The 15,220-nt window shown below is 53.6% G+C and overlaps 1 pseudogene; it reads left to right on the top strand.

Annotated features, from left to right (window-relative positions):
• The first annotated feature begins 1,915 nt into the window (after window positions 1-1,915).
• On the top strand, window positions 1,916-11,529 carry LOC148217896 (uncharacterized; annotated as a pseudogene).
• Window positions 11,530-15,220: the final 3,691 nt, after the last annotated feature.

Below are 15,220 nucleotides of genomic sequence, written 5' to 3'. Positions count from 1 at the left end.
CAGCAGCACGAGCAGGGCTCCTCCAGCAGCAGGGATATGCCAGGAGCCAGAGGGGACCGTGGCACCAGAGGGGACCGTGGCACCAGCCGTGCCCGAGGCCTGAACAGGCTGCCAAAGTCAGGTGGTGCTGACAGGCTGCGTTAACAGCCCAGGTAAGGCGTGGTGAGGAGCCAGCGCTGGGGACCACCCAAGGAGTCCTGTCAAGAGCAAATCGTTCTAATATTCTCTCTAGGATAAAAAAGGAGCAAACCAGTCCAGCTGATATGAGCGGAAAAAGAATTCAAGTTAGTTTAAAACTCTGCTTAATACAGAGTTGGGTTTCTTTTGGGTGAACTGATGCTAATAAATATTTGCTCCCATATGATGGGGTTTCTCTGCAAATAGGCCTTGATATTAAATTTCTGACCACCTTTGGTTTTGCTCTTTCTTAAGTTGAGCACCTGAGTAGCTTTGTTGAGGAATGGAGAATTGTTTGTAGGTCAGTATTTTCTCAGGAGGAGCCTTAAATTTTATCACAGGAGGAAGGACAGGCAAAGGTTTGAAAGCCTTCCCGTGCTGAAGTGACACACTTTGAGAGGAGTCTGTGAGGAGAAGTCCCCTCAGGCACTGCCAGGGCTGTTTGCCTCCTCTGCAGGCTCAGTATTCTGGGAGTTCCAGAAGCCTCAGCTGCCACTGTATTTTCCTCTGAATATTTCTTGTGCAGTACACAGGGAGATTGATAGTAAGGAAAAGGCAAGAGGTACCATGGAATATTAATTGTTCAAAATGTGAGTGGCCAACCACACAAAAATTAAGTCTGAACTGAATAATATTATTTTCTTCTAGATACATAGGGTAAAACAAGCAGTGTTAAAAATGTTCTTTGAAGAGATTCAGCCAGCACCCAGGTGTATGAAAATCAAAAGAGCAAAGGATGAGACAGGGCATGGGAAGAATCTTCAGCCCTTCCTGTTGAAGGCACAACAGTATGAAAACTGCCTCTGGATGTTATCCATAGATACCATGTGTTATTTGTAGAAAAAAGCAGATGCCCCAAGCTGTTGGTGGCCCTGACGAGCAGGGGATGTGTCTTAGGTCACAGGATGTGACCAAAAGTACAAATTCTATCACCATATGTGGGACAGTGATCCTTATCTCTGTGGGAGATATCCTCTGCTAATGGGCCATCTGTTAAAACCAGGTGGGGCAGTGTTCTTTATCTTTTCCACAACCCATCCTTCCTCCAGGAAGATATCTTCTGTTAATGGGCCATTGAGTCCCATTGCATGATTGATAAAATTCCATCATTCCATTGGGAGATGCTCCAGCCAGGGGGAGGAGCCAAGCCTTTCCTACCTAGATAAAATCTGAGATTTGGAACACCAAGGCACCTTTTTCCACTGGATTTCTGCATCATCACTGAACCTTTGGAGCAAAACTTCACCCGTCTACAGGAGCACTGCTTCACCTGAACCACATCTGTCACTCCAGGAGGACTGCAGCCACCATTTAATGGGACTGCTACCAACACCCTGACTGACAGAGTGTCAGGTTGTATTCTGACTCAGTCAGTGTTTTGGGTTTGTTCTTTGTAATTCTGTAGTTCCATTTTAATTTTTCCTCGTAAAGAACTGTAATTTCTATTCCCATATCTTTCCCTGAGAGCCCCTTAATTTCAAAATTAAAATAACTTGGAGGGAGGGGGTTTACATTCACCATTTTAAAGAGAGGTTCCTTAACCTTTCTTAACAGACCCCTATCTTTCAAACAAAGACAGGAGGTTTTTGGTTCTGAATCCTGGTGTTTGGGAGGTTCTTACAGACATGACATGCCCAGTCCTCCTGAATTCTGGAGATGAACTTGGGCAAGGAGTTTATGGAGCTCTCTTCCTGTTTTTTCCCCAAACCAAGATTTTTCATTCCCAAGGCGTGGGGGGATGGAGGATGGTGAAAAGCCCAATAGATCCCTCATGAGGAGGGGCTGCAAACCCAGCCCAGGGAGCTGCGAGGAGGAAAGACCCTCCCTGAGCCGGGAAGGCGGCCGGAGATCCAGACAGAGCTCAGAGCTGGTGGAGAAGCCTCCTGGAGGGGAGAAGCCCCACGAGTGCTCGGAATGTGGGATGGGTTTCAGCTACAAGTGCAGGCTGATCCAGCATCAGATGATCCACACTGGGGAAAAGCCCTACGAGTGTGGGGAATGCAGGAAGAGCTTCAGCAACAGCTCCACCCTGATCCAGCACCAGGTGATCCACACAGGGGAACGGCCCTACACCTGCTTGGAATGTGGGAAGAGTTTTGGGTGGATGTCCTCCCTGAGATACCAGCGCATCCACAGTGGGGAGAGGCCCTACGAGTGTCCCAAGTGTGGGAAGAGGTTTCAGAGAAGCTCCAATCTCCTCCTACACGAGCGGATTCACACAGAGGAGAGGCCCTTCCGCTGCCCCGACTGCGGGAAGGGCTTCAAGCAACATGGCAACCTCACTGTCCACCGGCGCATCCACACTGGGGAGAGGCCCTACGAGTGTCCTGAGTGTGGGAAGAGCTTCTCACAGAGCTCTAACTTGACCCGACACCAACGGAGTCACCACTAAGGGAAGCCCTGTGAGTGCCCCGAGTGTGGGAAGAGCTTCGTGCTCTGCTCCAGCTCCATCCCCCATGGGAGGATCGGTGTTGGATGATCCCCAGTGACCCCCGTTGGGCAGAGCCCTGGTGATCTGTGGTCCTGGTGAACCCCATTGGGTGGGGGGAAGTTGTTGGAGAGATTTCTCTCACTTTTCCTTCTGTTGCTATGATTTGATTGGTAATAAATTCCCTCGCTGTGCCCAGGCTGTGTCTGTGACGCCCGTTTTGCTGTTTTGTGTGTTTGCTCGTCGTATCTTAATCTGATCCTGGAGTTCCTGGTTTAACTTTCTCTTCCCTTGCAGCTGGAGGAGCAGGATCAGAGTGGCTTTGGTGGGTGCCTGGCATCGGGCCAGCGTCACCCAGGCCATGGGCACCCCTGAGATCCCAGTGTGGGGATGCATTCCCCCACTCCTAGAGAAAGTCCCACCCAAACTGAGGCCAGGATGAAACATTGTTATGACTGGATCCCACTCTCTATCAACAGAAATCCAAAAGGAGACCTTTGAGCTCTCCTGGGCCACCGTGGGCTGTGACCAGCAGTCTCCCTCTGAGGGGCCTCTCAGAGCCAGCAAACCCTCGGCTTTGCTGTGCCTGGAGGATCGCTGAAACACGACGTGTCCTGGGCCCATACCCTCACTGCTCAAGGCCCATCCTTCGGCCAGTGGGAGATGCAAAAACATCTGAAGGGAGGATTTCACTGAGCTCTGAGGTGAATTGCCTACATTGACTATTCCTGTCTGTGTGTGCCCCTGCACATATGCTATAGCAAATCTGGGAGAAATACAGCTTTCCTAGATGTGGAAGTACCTTGGATATCTAAGTTAGGCCTGTAAGCAAGGTTCAGTTATAGTTATGAACATACTTAAATGCTGTTAAATGCTAAATGTTTTGCTACGTTCTTAAATGTAAGTCATAAGTGGGTTTTTTGTATTAAGTTGCTAAGTACAACTTGGAAGTTATAGCTGTAAGTTAGGTTAAATGCTACTAAGTGTTATTGCTCTGTGGAATTGTTAAGTTATAAGTTAAGCTAGGTATTAGTTCAGTTTTGTACCTCTGTTGGATTGCTGGGGCTAAGGTATAAGTTAAGTGACAAATTAAGGGAGAAGTTAAAGTGTTGTTTAGAGTTGTAAAATTTTTAAGCCGTGTTCCTTTTAATCCCTGCATGCACCTAAACACAGCACACACCCACCCACACTCCCCTAGAGAGTTCCCAGTTAATTTCTGTTCTGATTGCATGGATTTTATTTGGTGTTGTTCTTGCCTTCTTGTGCCTCACCTGTCCTGTAGGCAGTGGAGTGAATCTTGCCAACAAACTTATTGTAATTTGTTGCTTAATATTAAATCTGACTTTTGCTCATGCATTTGTCACCGATTTTTAAGCGATCTCAAACGCTCTCATTCATGACAGCACCACAATGTCCCGCATCACCGAGGGCCCTGACACACGCCCGTGTCACAAAGGGCCACCCCCGGCACCCAAGAGCAGAGGGACAGCCTGGAAGCGGCCCGGAGCAGCCCCGGCCTCGTGGCCTTGTAGCCCCTGGCGTGGCCAGAGCTCGGGGAGGCTTTGGGGTCCCCACTTTGGTGTCCCAGGGGTTCCCCGTCTCCAGGCTCATCCCTTCTCCAGGCTCCCCTCACTCCCGGCTCTCGGGGTCCCCCCTCTCCAGGCCCCCATTTCAGGCTCTGGCACTCCCGGGGCTCTCCCCTTTTCGCTTTCCCCCCCTCAAGGCTGCTCCCCTCGCCCTGCCAGTCCCGGGCGATCCCCACGGGGCTCCGGGGACCTCCATCCCCCACCCACCGCCGGGGCTCTGTCTGCAGCCACCACCCAGACATCCCCAAAAAACCACCCGGGGACCCAAAAGGGGATTTCGGGACAGCTTTGGAGCCCTGCAAGATGCAAACATCGCTCCGCCCGCCGCCTCCCGAAAAAAAGAAACAGGGAGACCCAAAGATACTTCGGGTGAGCTCCAAATATCCCTCTCCTGTTCAAAAAAAACCCTGCCAGGACCGCCCAAGATATTCGGGGCGAGGTCCCCCTCCCCGGTCACCTACACAATACGGGGGGGCCGATACTGCGGGCGCGAAGGGGCTGCACATCCAGAGAGCGATGGACGCACGGGCTGCCTCCTCTCGCTGCTCCTCCTCCTCTTCTTGCTCCTCCTCTACCCCTCCTCTTCCTCCTGATCCTCCTTCTCCTGCTCCTTCTCCTCCATCTCTCGGCTGCCGGCGAGGAGCTCTCTCGGGTGAGCGGGGCGGGAACGGGAGCGGTGGGAAAGGGGTGGGAGAGGGGGTATAAAGGGAGATGGGAGAGCGGGAAGAGGGTTCCCAGGGAGGGTGTCCACGTTAAGCCCAGGACCCCCAATCCCCTCCGTGTCCTGCCAGCCCCTCCCGGCGCTGTGGGGTCCGGGCCGTGCCCCAGTGCCGGCTCAGGGGGTGCTCCAGGCTGACGTGCTCCACCTGGAGCTGGAGCTGACCCCGTGCCGGGGGGTTTCCAGCAGCACCAGGAGCTGGTAGAAATCCAGTCCCCATTGGGGACCAGGTCGGTGGCCACCACGTGTCCCGAGAGCTCCTGCTGGCCCTGGAACCAGCTCAGCTGGATGTGGGCAGGGTAGAAATCCGTCAGGGAGCAGAGCAGGCAGCCGGGGCCGGGCTGGGAGCTCGAGGGAAGCAGCGAGATGGACACACTGGGATGGGCAGGGGGCCCCTCCAGTGCGGATCTGCCCCCCCATCCAAGCCGCAGATAATCGCTCCAGGGATCGAGTGCTAAGGGACAGGGAACCACCTTTCTTCCATCCCAACTCCACCTTTCCCTCCCCTCTCCCCCCCTTTCTCATCATTCCCCAAATCTACTGACCCCTCACGACTCAATGTGGGTTTCCCAGCCCCCTCCCCCAATCTTTGGGCGTCCCAGCTCCCTCTTTTCCCCCATTCTTTGGCCCATTCCCAATCATCATTCCAACATCAAACCCCCTGCCCCGTTCTTGCTTTTGGGGGTTCCAGGCCTCTCCTGCTCAATCTCGGGTTCCCAATCCCCTCTTTCACTCTTTTTGGACAACTCCTGACAGCTTTTTTCTGGGAGGAATCCCTGATTTTCAGTATTTTTGGGGTGTAGTTTCAAAGCGGACAGCTCCAGGTCCCTCCTGCTACCTCTGGGGATCCAACCCCCTTTTCCCCAATTCAAGCACCTCTTGAAAGCCCATCAGGTGACTCACATATTCTCTCCTTCCTCTCTCCCGTCCCCCCTCCCGCTGCTTTTCTTTTTTGGTCTCTTTTTAAAACAATATTCTATTAAATATTACAGGGCTTCTGGTTTTGCCAAATGCAGCCTAAAGGAGAACAGTGAACATTACAAATTCCATACCAAAATTTTGCCATCACTAACAGCCACTCATAAACATACACCAAAAATCCCCAAAGGAATAAATATTTTTTCTGCTTATTACCCTAACACTAAAAAGTGGTTCTCACACCCTTGGCCCAATCTTAACTGAAAATACAAAAGTAGGAGTATTAAGAAAAAACATTCTAATGGTGTAATCTTGTCACCAAAACTGCGGGAGGACCCAAAACTCTTCAACACCATTTCTACTGTTAGAGAATCAAGGCATTACTTGATTCTGGCCAGGATGTGCAAAAGAAATAATTTCAGCCATACATAGCCCGGGTGTGCAGAGAAAATCATTCCATGAGATGTGAGTTTTACTAGATTTTCCCTTAACTTTTTACATTCAAAACCTATAGAAATCCTCTGGTTTTATGTTCATTGCTTCCAATTTATATAATTCTAAGTATTTAATTTCCTATCGGCCCCGGATTTCTTCCCCTCTATATTAATTAGGTCCGCACTCCTGGATTTCCTTCTTATCCTTTTGCAGACCAGGCATCTCCAACTATGCCAGGGGCAGTGTCTGGGGTGGGTGTTCCTTGATGTTTCCTGATGGGCCTTAATGGTCGTTATCTTTGTGAGTATCTTTTGGGCTATTCCCAGTCTATTGAGATGTTAAACTCCTCTCTGTTGAGTGGAGGAACATTCCTTAGAAATCTCTTCAAAATTTGTTTCCCCAATGCAAAGGCACATGAAGCCTGAGTAGAGAAATAGATTTTTAATAATTTTAGCTTGGTATATTTTCCGACCATGGAATCCCAGTCAGCCCAGTGTGTGAGTGTAACTGAGGGGCAGAGTGGAATTGTGCCGTTGTCTTCCCCAGCAGCTGTGGCAGTGCAGGCACAGAAAGCAGCGAAGCTCCAGCAGTGGCAGCAAGGATTGGCCCCAGTGTGTGGAGATGCCAAAGGAGGGTGCCCAGGCAGAGGATTTCAGCAGAGGATCTGTGGGCAGGCCCAGGGGCTTGGCCCGATGTGGAGCCCTGGCTGCTGCTGCGTTGCCTTCAGTGCAGGGTCAGTGGTGCCCTCCCATGCTGCTCCTGCAGCCGGGAATTCCAAATTCCTTTGGCATGGCCCTATTCAACATCCACATCCCATTCCAATTTCTTTTCTGACTCTGGTAGAGCCATGGCAGGGGCGTCAATCACTTTGTTTTTTCATTTTGTCAAGTTTTGTTCTTTTTCTTATGTCCATACCATAATACTAGGGCTGTCTGGGGTTAAAAAGTCGTACAATATTCGGGCTGGAACAGAGAATCCTCAATGCAGGTTCTGCAAATCCCTGTTAATCCTCAGAATTGTCCCAGCTGCTTTTTAGTGCTGGGTAATATTGCTTCTGAGATTCCCTGGTCCCTCCCTGGGTTAATACACCACAAACCTTGAGTCAAAATATGTCCGAAATATTTTACTTTTTTCTCCACCATTTGCGCTGTTTTTTCAAATAATCAAAGATGTTTTTTAGCCTGAACGTTCAGCCAATTCACAGAGGCTTCTTCTACCACTTCTTGTCCTCCTGATTGCAGCAAGTCATCCACATCCTGCATTAACCCAATCCCTGGGGTGGGGTAAATTCTTGTGATATTTTCTGCAAGGCTTGCCCCAATAAGGCTGGTGCTTCCCTGCATCCCTGCAGAAGGACCGTCCATGTCTTTCTCATTTTCCCTTCTACCTCTTGTTCCCACTCCAAGGCAAAATCCAGTTTACCATCCTGTGTGAGTGGGCATCCCCAGAAAGCATCTTTGCCATCAAGGACTGAATGGTGTCAGTGTGAGGAGGGCACCTGGTTGAAGATGGTGTAAGGATGTGAGAGCCCCTGGGTGCTGGGGCCCCCTTGGGCCCTGGGGTTCATCCCTCAGGGGCTGTAGAAACTCTGCCATGGCCTTTGCCTTCCCCTTGGCCTTTTCCTCATCCCTTCTTGCATTCCCCTGCTGTGCCTTTGTGACCAAGTGCTCCAGGGGCTTCTTCTGCCCCTCCTGCAGCCCCCTCAGTGCCTGGGGGTGCTCATCCTCTGACAGCTGCTGAGCTTCCTGCTAAATCATTCCTTTCTGCACTGACCCAAGGAAAATGCTTAAAAGCTAATCTCGGTGCTTGCCCATCCAATCCCCGTTTCCCAGCTGTTCCTTTGTCCTGCTGCTCCTTGTGCTGTGGCTGCCGTGGCCAGCCCGTATCCCAGAGCCGGTGCCTGTCCTGCCGCAGTGTCCAAACGCGGCCCCCCCGGCGGGCAGGGCCGGCAGCTCCACGGGGCCGGGCAGCGGCCGGGGCGTCCCGCAGCCTCCTGGGGGCCGGGGGCCACTGCCGGGCCTGCAATTGCCGGGGGGTGCTGGGCTCAGGCAGCGCCCGGCGCTGAGCCCCGGCTGCCCCACAGCCCCGGCCCGGCCCCGCAGCTCCCCACAGGCCCCCAGCCCGTGCTCCCGGTGCCGCCCCTCTGCGCCCGCTCCTGCCGCTGCCCAGCACAGAGAAACCCCCTGCAATCCTGACCTCCTTGTGTGCCTGTCCTGGCAACCGGGGATACAAAGGATCTGCAGCAGCTGGCAACTTCTGAGGATAAGAGCCTGTTGAAAAACATCCCCATCCTCAGTATTTTTCTCTTCCTCCTCTTTTCCATCATCTTTATTCTTCCCACATAGATTTTTCCTGCTTCTTCTTTCCTGAACCATATTCCTGCACACTCCCCTTCACCCAATCCCTTCTCATCACACCAACACCATCCATCCCCTGTTGTCTAAATCCCTTCTGGACTTCCCTTATTGCCCTTCTGGGTGTCCATGTCCTTGATTACCTCTGGGAGAATGTGCAGACTCCCTCAAGATGCTCCCAAGGGACCCTACAGAGATATTTTGGGATCATCATCCCTTTTGCCGGGATCCCTTCCTGACTTTCCCTTTCTACCCTCCATGGGTGCCCTGCCATGTTTAGACCCCGAAGATGCCACTGTAGTCCCTGCTGAGATTTTCAGTGCTCTCTGGCTGCCGACTCTTCCCAGCCCCCCTGATCTGTCACTCGTCTGTCTCCTGGTCACTCTCGGGTACACAGTCTGTAGGAATTACTGCGTTGGGATTGTAGGGACAAACTGAGGCGCTCTGGTCTCGAAGTTTGCAGTTTATTTGGTAGGGCGTGGGTATATATAAGGCCCTGCTAGGAACTGCAGCTGCAGCTCAGAGCAGGAAGGAGAGAGAGGGATAGAGCAAGAGTTAGAGCAGAGAGCGTAAGAGAGTAAGAAAGATGGCAAGAGTAAGTGCATAAGAGTGAGAGTTTCCCGTTTACGATACAAGAAATTTTCTTCTATGTTGAATATTCTAGTTTCCACTAACCACTCTTCTAGAAGATACAAATTGTCTAACATTTGTATGCAACCTATAGGAATGACTATACTACCATGTTTTACTGCTTTTCTTATCTCTAAATTTTATCTGGGACCCTTCGTGCCATGCCTAGGGAGGATGTCTGTTTGCTTTTTGGTATTCGCAGCATCTAACAAAGGGGCCTTCAGGCATTCAGTTGCTTTCAGCCACACAGTCAAAAATGGCTATCATTTCTATTTTGCTTATATTTTTCCTATTCTCAAAGTCTTTTGTTAGGCACTCGTATTTATAAGGTTTCCCTAATTCATCCTTCCCAACCCCAGTCCATGCCCGATGCCGCTGCCACCCAAGGGAGCTGATCACCCAAACTGGGTGAGGCACCTTCAGCTCCACACACTGCCCTCCACCCCGGGCGGGGGAAGGAATTCCTGCCGACCCCCAAGGTGTGTGGAAAAATTCACATCACCAGAGGTTTCTGTGCTCAAAGAAGACAGAGGAGTCTTATATGAACGTAGCAGGAGCTTGGCTGAGCAGCAGTCTGTGTGGTCAATTAATAACATTTTCTGACCCTGGTGGCTTCTGCTGTCACTTCCTTATGTCCACGTCCCCGGCCCTGTGTCCAAGCGGATTCGCAGCCTGTGTTTGTAGAGACCCTTTGCTGTTGTTCCTTGCATGGGGGTCCCCCGTTTTGGGGCCATCCCCCCTGGAGCAGGGTGTCCCGGCTTGGTGCAGCCCCGCCCCTCGGGCAGCGCTGAGCCAATGAGAGCGCGCGGCGGTGATGACGCAGCAGTGTCCAGGCAGAGCCGCAGCTCCCAGCGTTGCCCACCTGGAGCCACCTGCGCCCGGCCCGGGCCCCAGCGCCCCCCGGCAGGGGAATTTGGGGAGGTGGGAGGGGGGGAGCGCCAAGGCCGGGCCCCCCCGCGCTGTGGTGGCGGCAGCGGCTGCAGTGGGGAGCGAGTGCGGGCGGGAGCGGCCGAGAGCCCAGCGCTGCCCCAGCCCGAGCTGCCCCAGCTCCATCGCTGCCCCTGCGCTGGGATGCTGTGGGTTTGGGGGGAAGAGGGAGCCGGCAGTGGGTGCTGGGCCTGGGGGCAGCAGGAGAAGGGAAGGAGAAGCAGGGTTGAAGAACAAAACGGTCAAATAATGCATATGGGAGGAGCAGGTGGGATTGTGCATGATAAGGAGGAGTAGTAGGAGGAAGAGAAATGTGAGGAAAAGCAGGGACACAGGAGAAGGAGGAGCAGAAAAGAGAAGCAACACAAGTTTCCATCCCTCCCTCTATCTACAGCCTCACCCCTGCAGCCCCAAGTTCATTGCCGCCCTCCAAATGCAGCAGGTGACCAGAGAGGGGGATCTATGATTTTCTGAAGGGTCAATCTTGGTGTTTGAAAGCTTTATTGGGGTAAAAGTTGGTGCTTTATTTCTTTTGCGGGGACTGAATCTTTGTTTTTCAAGGGGATTTTGGCTGAACCTTGCTTTGTGGGGCGTTTTTGATGTGTATCTTGAGGTTTGGAGGATTTTGGGGCTGAATCTTGCTGTTTCAGAGGTTTTTACAGACACAATATGGCCAATAATTTTCTGGGATGAACTTGGGCAAGGGGGAACCGCCAGCTCAACGCACTCCCCTCTTGTTTTTTCCCCAAACCAGATTTTTCATTCCCAAGGCGTTGGCAGATGGAGGAGGAGGAAAAGCCCCGGAGATCTCTCACAAGGAGGGGCTGCAAACTGAGCCCAGGGAGCTGCGAGGAGGAAAGACCCTCCCTGAGCCGGGAAGGCGGCCGGAGATCCAGGCAGAGCTCAGAGCTGGTGGAGAAGCCTCCTGGAGGGGAGAAGCCCCACAAGTGCTTGGAATGTGGGAAGGGTTTCAAGTGGAGCTCCGAGCTAATCCAACACCAGATGATCCACACTGGGGAAAAGCCCTACGAGTGTGGGAAGTGCAGGAAGAGCTTCACGACTATTTCTGATCTGATGCATCACCAGGTGATCCACACTGGGGAACGGCCCTACAGCTGCTTGGAATGTGGGAAGATCTTTGGGTGGATCTCTGCCCCGAAATACCACCGGCGCATCCACACTGGGGAGAGGCCCTACGAGTGTCCTGAGTGTGGGAAGAGCTTCTCACAGAGCTCTCACTTGTCCAAACACCAACGGAGGCTCCACTAAGGGAAGCCCTGTGAGTGCCCCAAGTGTGGGAAGAGCTTCGTGCTCTGCTCCGGCTCCATCCCCCATGGGAGGATCGGTGTTGGATGATCCCCAGTGACCCCCGTTGGGCAGAGCCCTGGTGATCCATGGTCCTGGTGATCCCTGTTGGTTCATGGGAAGGGTTTGGAGAGATTTCTTTCCCTTCTCCATGTGCTGCTGTGATTTGGTTGGTAATAAATTCCCTCGTTGTGCCCAGGCTGGCTCTGTTGTTCCCGTGCCGGTGCTCGGGGCGGGATCTCTCCTGTTCCTTCTCTCAACTCCCGGGCCTCTCCTCAGCCAATCAGAGAATGCGATGAAGAAGATTCAGCCAATCAGAGAGAGCAGCTGTGATGACTCACCGGTTGCCGGGCAGACCCGCAGCACCCAGTGTTCCCCACCTGGACCCCACCCTCCCCCCCAGTCACGATCCCCCCCCGGGGTCCCCCCAGTTTCTCCCCTGTCCCGCCTCACAATAAACGGGACGGGGCGAACTGGGAAACTTTACTGGGGACACTGGGAGCAGCTGTGTTGGGGGTCACATGGCCCCCCCAAAATCAGCGGGTGGATGTATCTGGGGGTCCCAGCTGGGTGAAGGCCACAGGGAGGGGCTGCGGGCTCTTGCTCTGTGGGCAAAGTGGGTGACACTGGGTGGGGGCCCCAGGGGGAGCACACGCTCCAGGATAGGGGGCATATGACTCCCTAGGACCCTCCCTCACCTTCTTTCTCAGGCAGAAGCCGAGCCCCAGGGCCAGGAAGCCGAAGCCAAACACTGAGCCCTCGATCCCCATTGGCACCTTGCTGCGGGTGGCGTCTGGCGACATCTCTGAGTGTCCAGAGGGGTCAGGACCCCCCAAAACCTCTCAGACACCCCAAGCCCCTACAAGCACCTTCTCAATATCCCCCTGCCCAGCCAGGACCCCCTGAAACCTCCTCCTAATCTCTTCCCAGCCTCCCCAGGACCCACCAAAGCACCTCCTGTCCCTCTCAGGATCCCACAGCCCCCTCCCCATTGCCCCCCACTGCCCAAGAACCCCCAAACCCTCTCCCAGTCCCTTCCAAGTCCCACCAGGATTCACCTACACTCTCCCAGTCTCTTCCCATCACAACCAACCTCATTCCAACTGCTTTCCAATCCCTGATCATTTTCCAGCCCCTCCAGACTCACTCAAATTCCTCCCAGTTACACCCAGCATCCCCAAACTCCCTCCCAGTGCCCACCAGGACCCCTACAACCCCATCCCACCCTCCCCAGCATTCTTCAAACTCCTTCTCAGACCTTCTAAACCCCTGATCCGTACTCCCAGTTTCAAGTAGACAGTCTGAAACTCTCTCCCAGTTACTCCTAGCACACCCTAATCCTTCTTCCAGCTCTCCCGGTTCCTCCCCCACTCCCCCCACACTGTGGGGTCCGGGCCGTGCCCCAGTGCCGGCTCAGGGGGTGCTCCAGGCTGACGTGCTCCACCTGGAGCTGGAGCTGACCCCGTGCCGTGGGGGTTTCCAGCAGCACCAGGAGCTGGTAGAAATCCAGTCCCCATTGGGGACCAGGTCGGTGGCCACCACGTGGCCCGAGAGCTCCTGCTGGCCCTGGAACCAGCTCAGCTGGATGTCGGCAGGGCAGAAATCCATCAGGGAGCAGAGCAGGCAGCCGGGGCCGGGCTGGGAGCTCGAGGGCCACAGTGAGATGGACACACTGGGTGGCGCTGGGAGAGAGTGAGGACACAATGGGATAAGCTGGTGGGAACTGGGAGAGGTGAAGGAGGGCTGGTGTGGCACTTTGAAGGACTGGGAATGAAATTGGAGAGAGTGGGGGAACACTGAGAGAGAGTGGAGTTGATTGGGATAATGGGAGAGAGGGTAGCAGTCTGGAATTAGACTGAAAAGGACTTGGAACAGACTGGAAGGGACTGGGAAGGCACTGGGAGAGAGGGTAGAGGTCTGTGATTGGAATTAGAAATACTGGGAGTGGACAGGGAATGGAATACCTGTGGACTGAGAGGAATTGGGAGGGACTCTGAGGACACTGGGAGGGACCGTGAGGACACTGGGAGAGACTGGGATGGAGTGGGAGAGCAACCGGAGTCACTTGGGGGAGGAGGCCCCGGGGATGGGCACAAGAAGGGCTGACGTGTCTCGGGTGATTCCCAGGGAGGTTTTGAGGGGCTCCAGGGTCATTTCCAGGGCAGGGCTCGAGGGGACACGCTCTGCCCCACGCTCACCTCTGCGCTCCACGAGGAACGGGCTGGACAACTCGTAGTCGTGCCGGCAGTGCCTGTCCACCGCAGCCCGTCTGTACTCCATCCATTGCGGGTCGCTGTTCCAGTGCCTGGCAGCCTTGTCCCCAAAGGAGGTGTCCCCACGTGCAGCCCCACATCGCTGCCCAAGTGCAGGAACTGCTCCCGCTTGGAGATGTTCCTCTCCACGAACCTCAGCCGGTCGGTGCCGTGAATGAAGTGACACTCGGACTAAACCATCTCCTGGAACAGCGCTGTGTGTGCAGGACACAGGTTAGGGGGTGTCCCTCCAGCAGCCCCCCAGCAGCCCACAGTAGCCAAGAGCTCCGGGCCCCCGCCACACGCCCCATGGCCAGCGCCGGGCAGGGTCTGACACCTCCCCCCTGCTGGAACCCTGGAAACTGAGGGGTTTGGTCTTTCTGTGCTGACAGGCATTGACCTCCAGGAAAACACTGCTTTTTACCAGAGGCCATGAAGATGCTTTCCAGAATTGTGTGATAGAACTGGGATCACTGGTGTGTAGTTTGAATAGAAGTGTGTAATGTCCCATGGTGGAAAACTTAGAATTTGGGGTTTTAGAATATATTAATATATATAAAGCAAGATGGAGGTTTTAGGGTGGAGTTTTCTTTCTTTTTCACCTTCTTCACGGGTCTAGGTGGTACTTTTGCAATTGGATAGAAAATTCCATATTGCAGGTCACAGGTGATTGGTTGTTGGGTTAAACGTAAAAAGAATTTAGCTGTGTGTTCTTAATTGGACAGATTGGCCCTTAAAAGGCCTTGTAGAGAGAGATACGTGTCCATTTTTAGCCTGTTAGCTAGAAGTGCTGTAGAACTCACTGTAATATAGATAAGAATTAATAAATATCTGAGTCCGAACATGAAATTCCGTCTCTCGAGCATTTAATCCCGACTCTGGAAGAATAAAAGATAAAATGCGATACCCCCTTCCCCAAATTCTCCTGGCGGGGGGCGCTGGGGGCGGGGCGCGGGTGGAGTCCAGGTGAGGAGCTCTGGGCGCTCTGGGACTGCCTGAGGAGTCATCAGCGCCGCGCGCTCTGATTGGCTCAATTATTTTGGTGCCTTCTCTGATTGGCTGAGGAGAGGCCCGGGAGTTGAGAGGAGGACCGGGAGAGATCCTGCCCCAGGCTAGCGGTGGAAGAACATCCAATTAACAAGGCATGCAGATCATTTCCCAGTGGTGACCACACTCCTGTAGGAACTAAATGCACCGAGGATCTCACGAGGGTCACCAACTCTCTGGCGGCCAAATCCAGCCCTGCGCTCCCTGCGGGTGCGGGCACTCTGGGAAGGGCTCAGCTGCGGGTCAGATGGCCGGAGAGTGGCTTGGTGGTCACCTCGTGTGTGAGGCAGTGATGGGCTGGGGAGATGCGTGGACACCACATGATCAGAGAGCTGACTGGGTAAAGGGACACGGCAACAGCGACACCGCAGTGACAGGCAGCCAATGCGGGCTTGGTTCAGTAAAGTTTGGGTTAAGTTTCTCTTGGGGGTTGTTTTTATTTT

This window comes from Sturnus vulgaris, unplaced genomic scaffold (genome assembly GCF_052056855.1).
Source record: "Sturnus vulgaris isolate bStuVul1 unplaced genomic scaffold, bStuVul1.hap1 Scaffold_198, whole genome shotgun sequence".
In the NCBI taxonomy this organism is placed as follows: domain Eukaryota; kingdom Metazoa; phylum Chordata; class Aves; order Passeriformes; family Sturnidae; genus Sturnus; species Sturnus vulgaris.
Note: the sequence above shows the minus strand (reverse complement) of the source record. Positions and strands in the feature narration are given on the sequence as shown.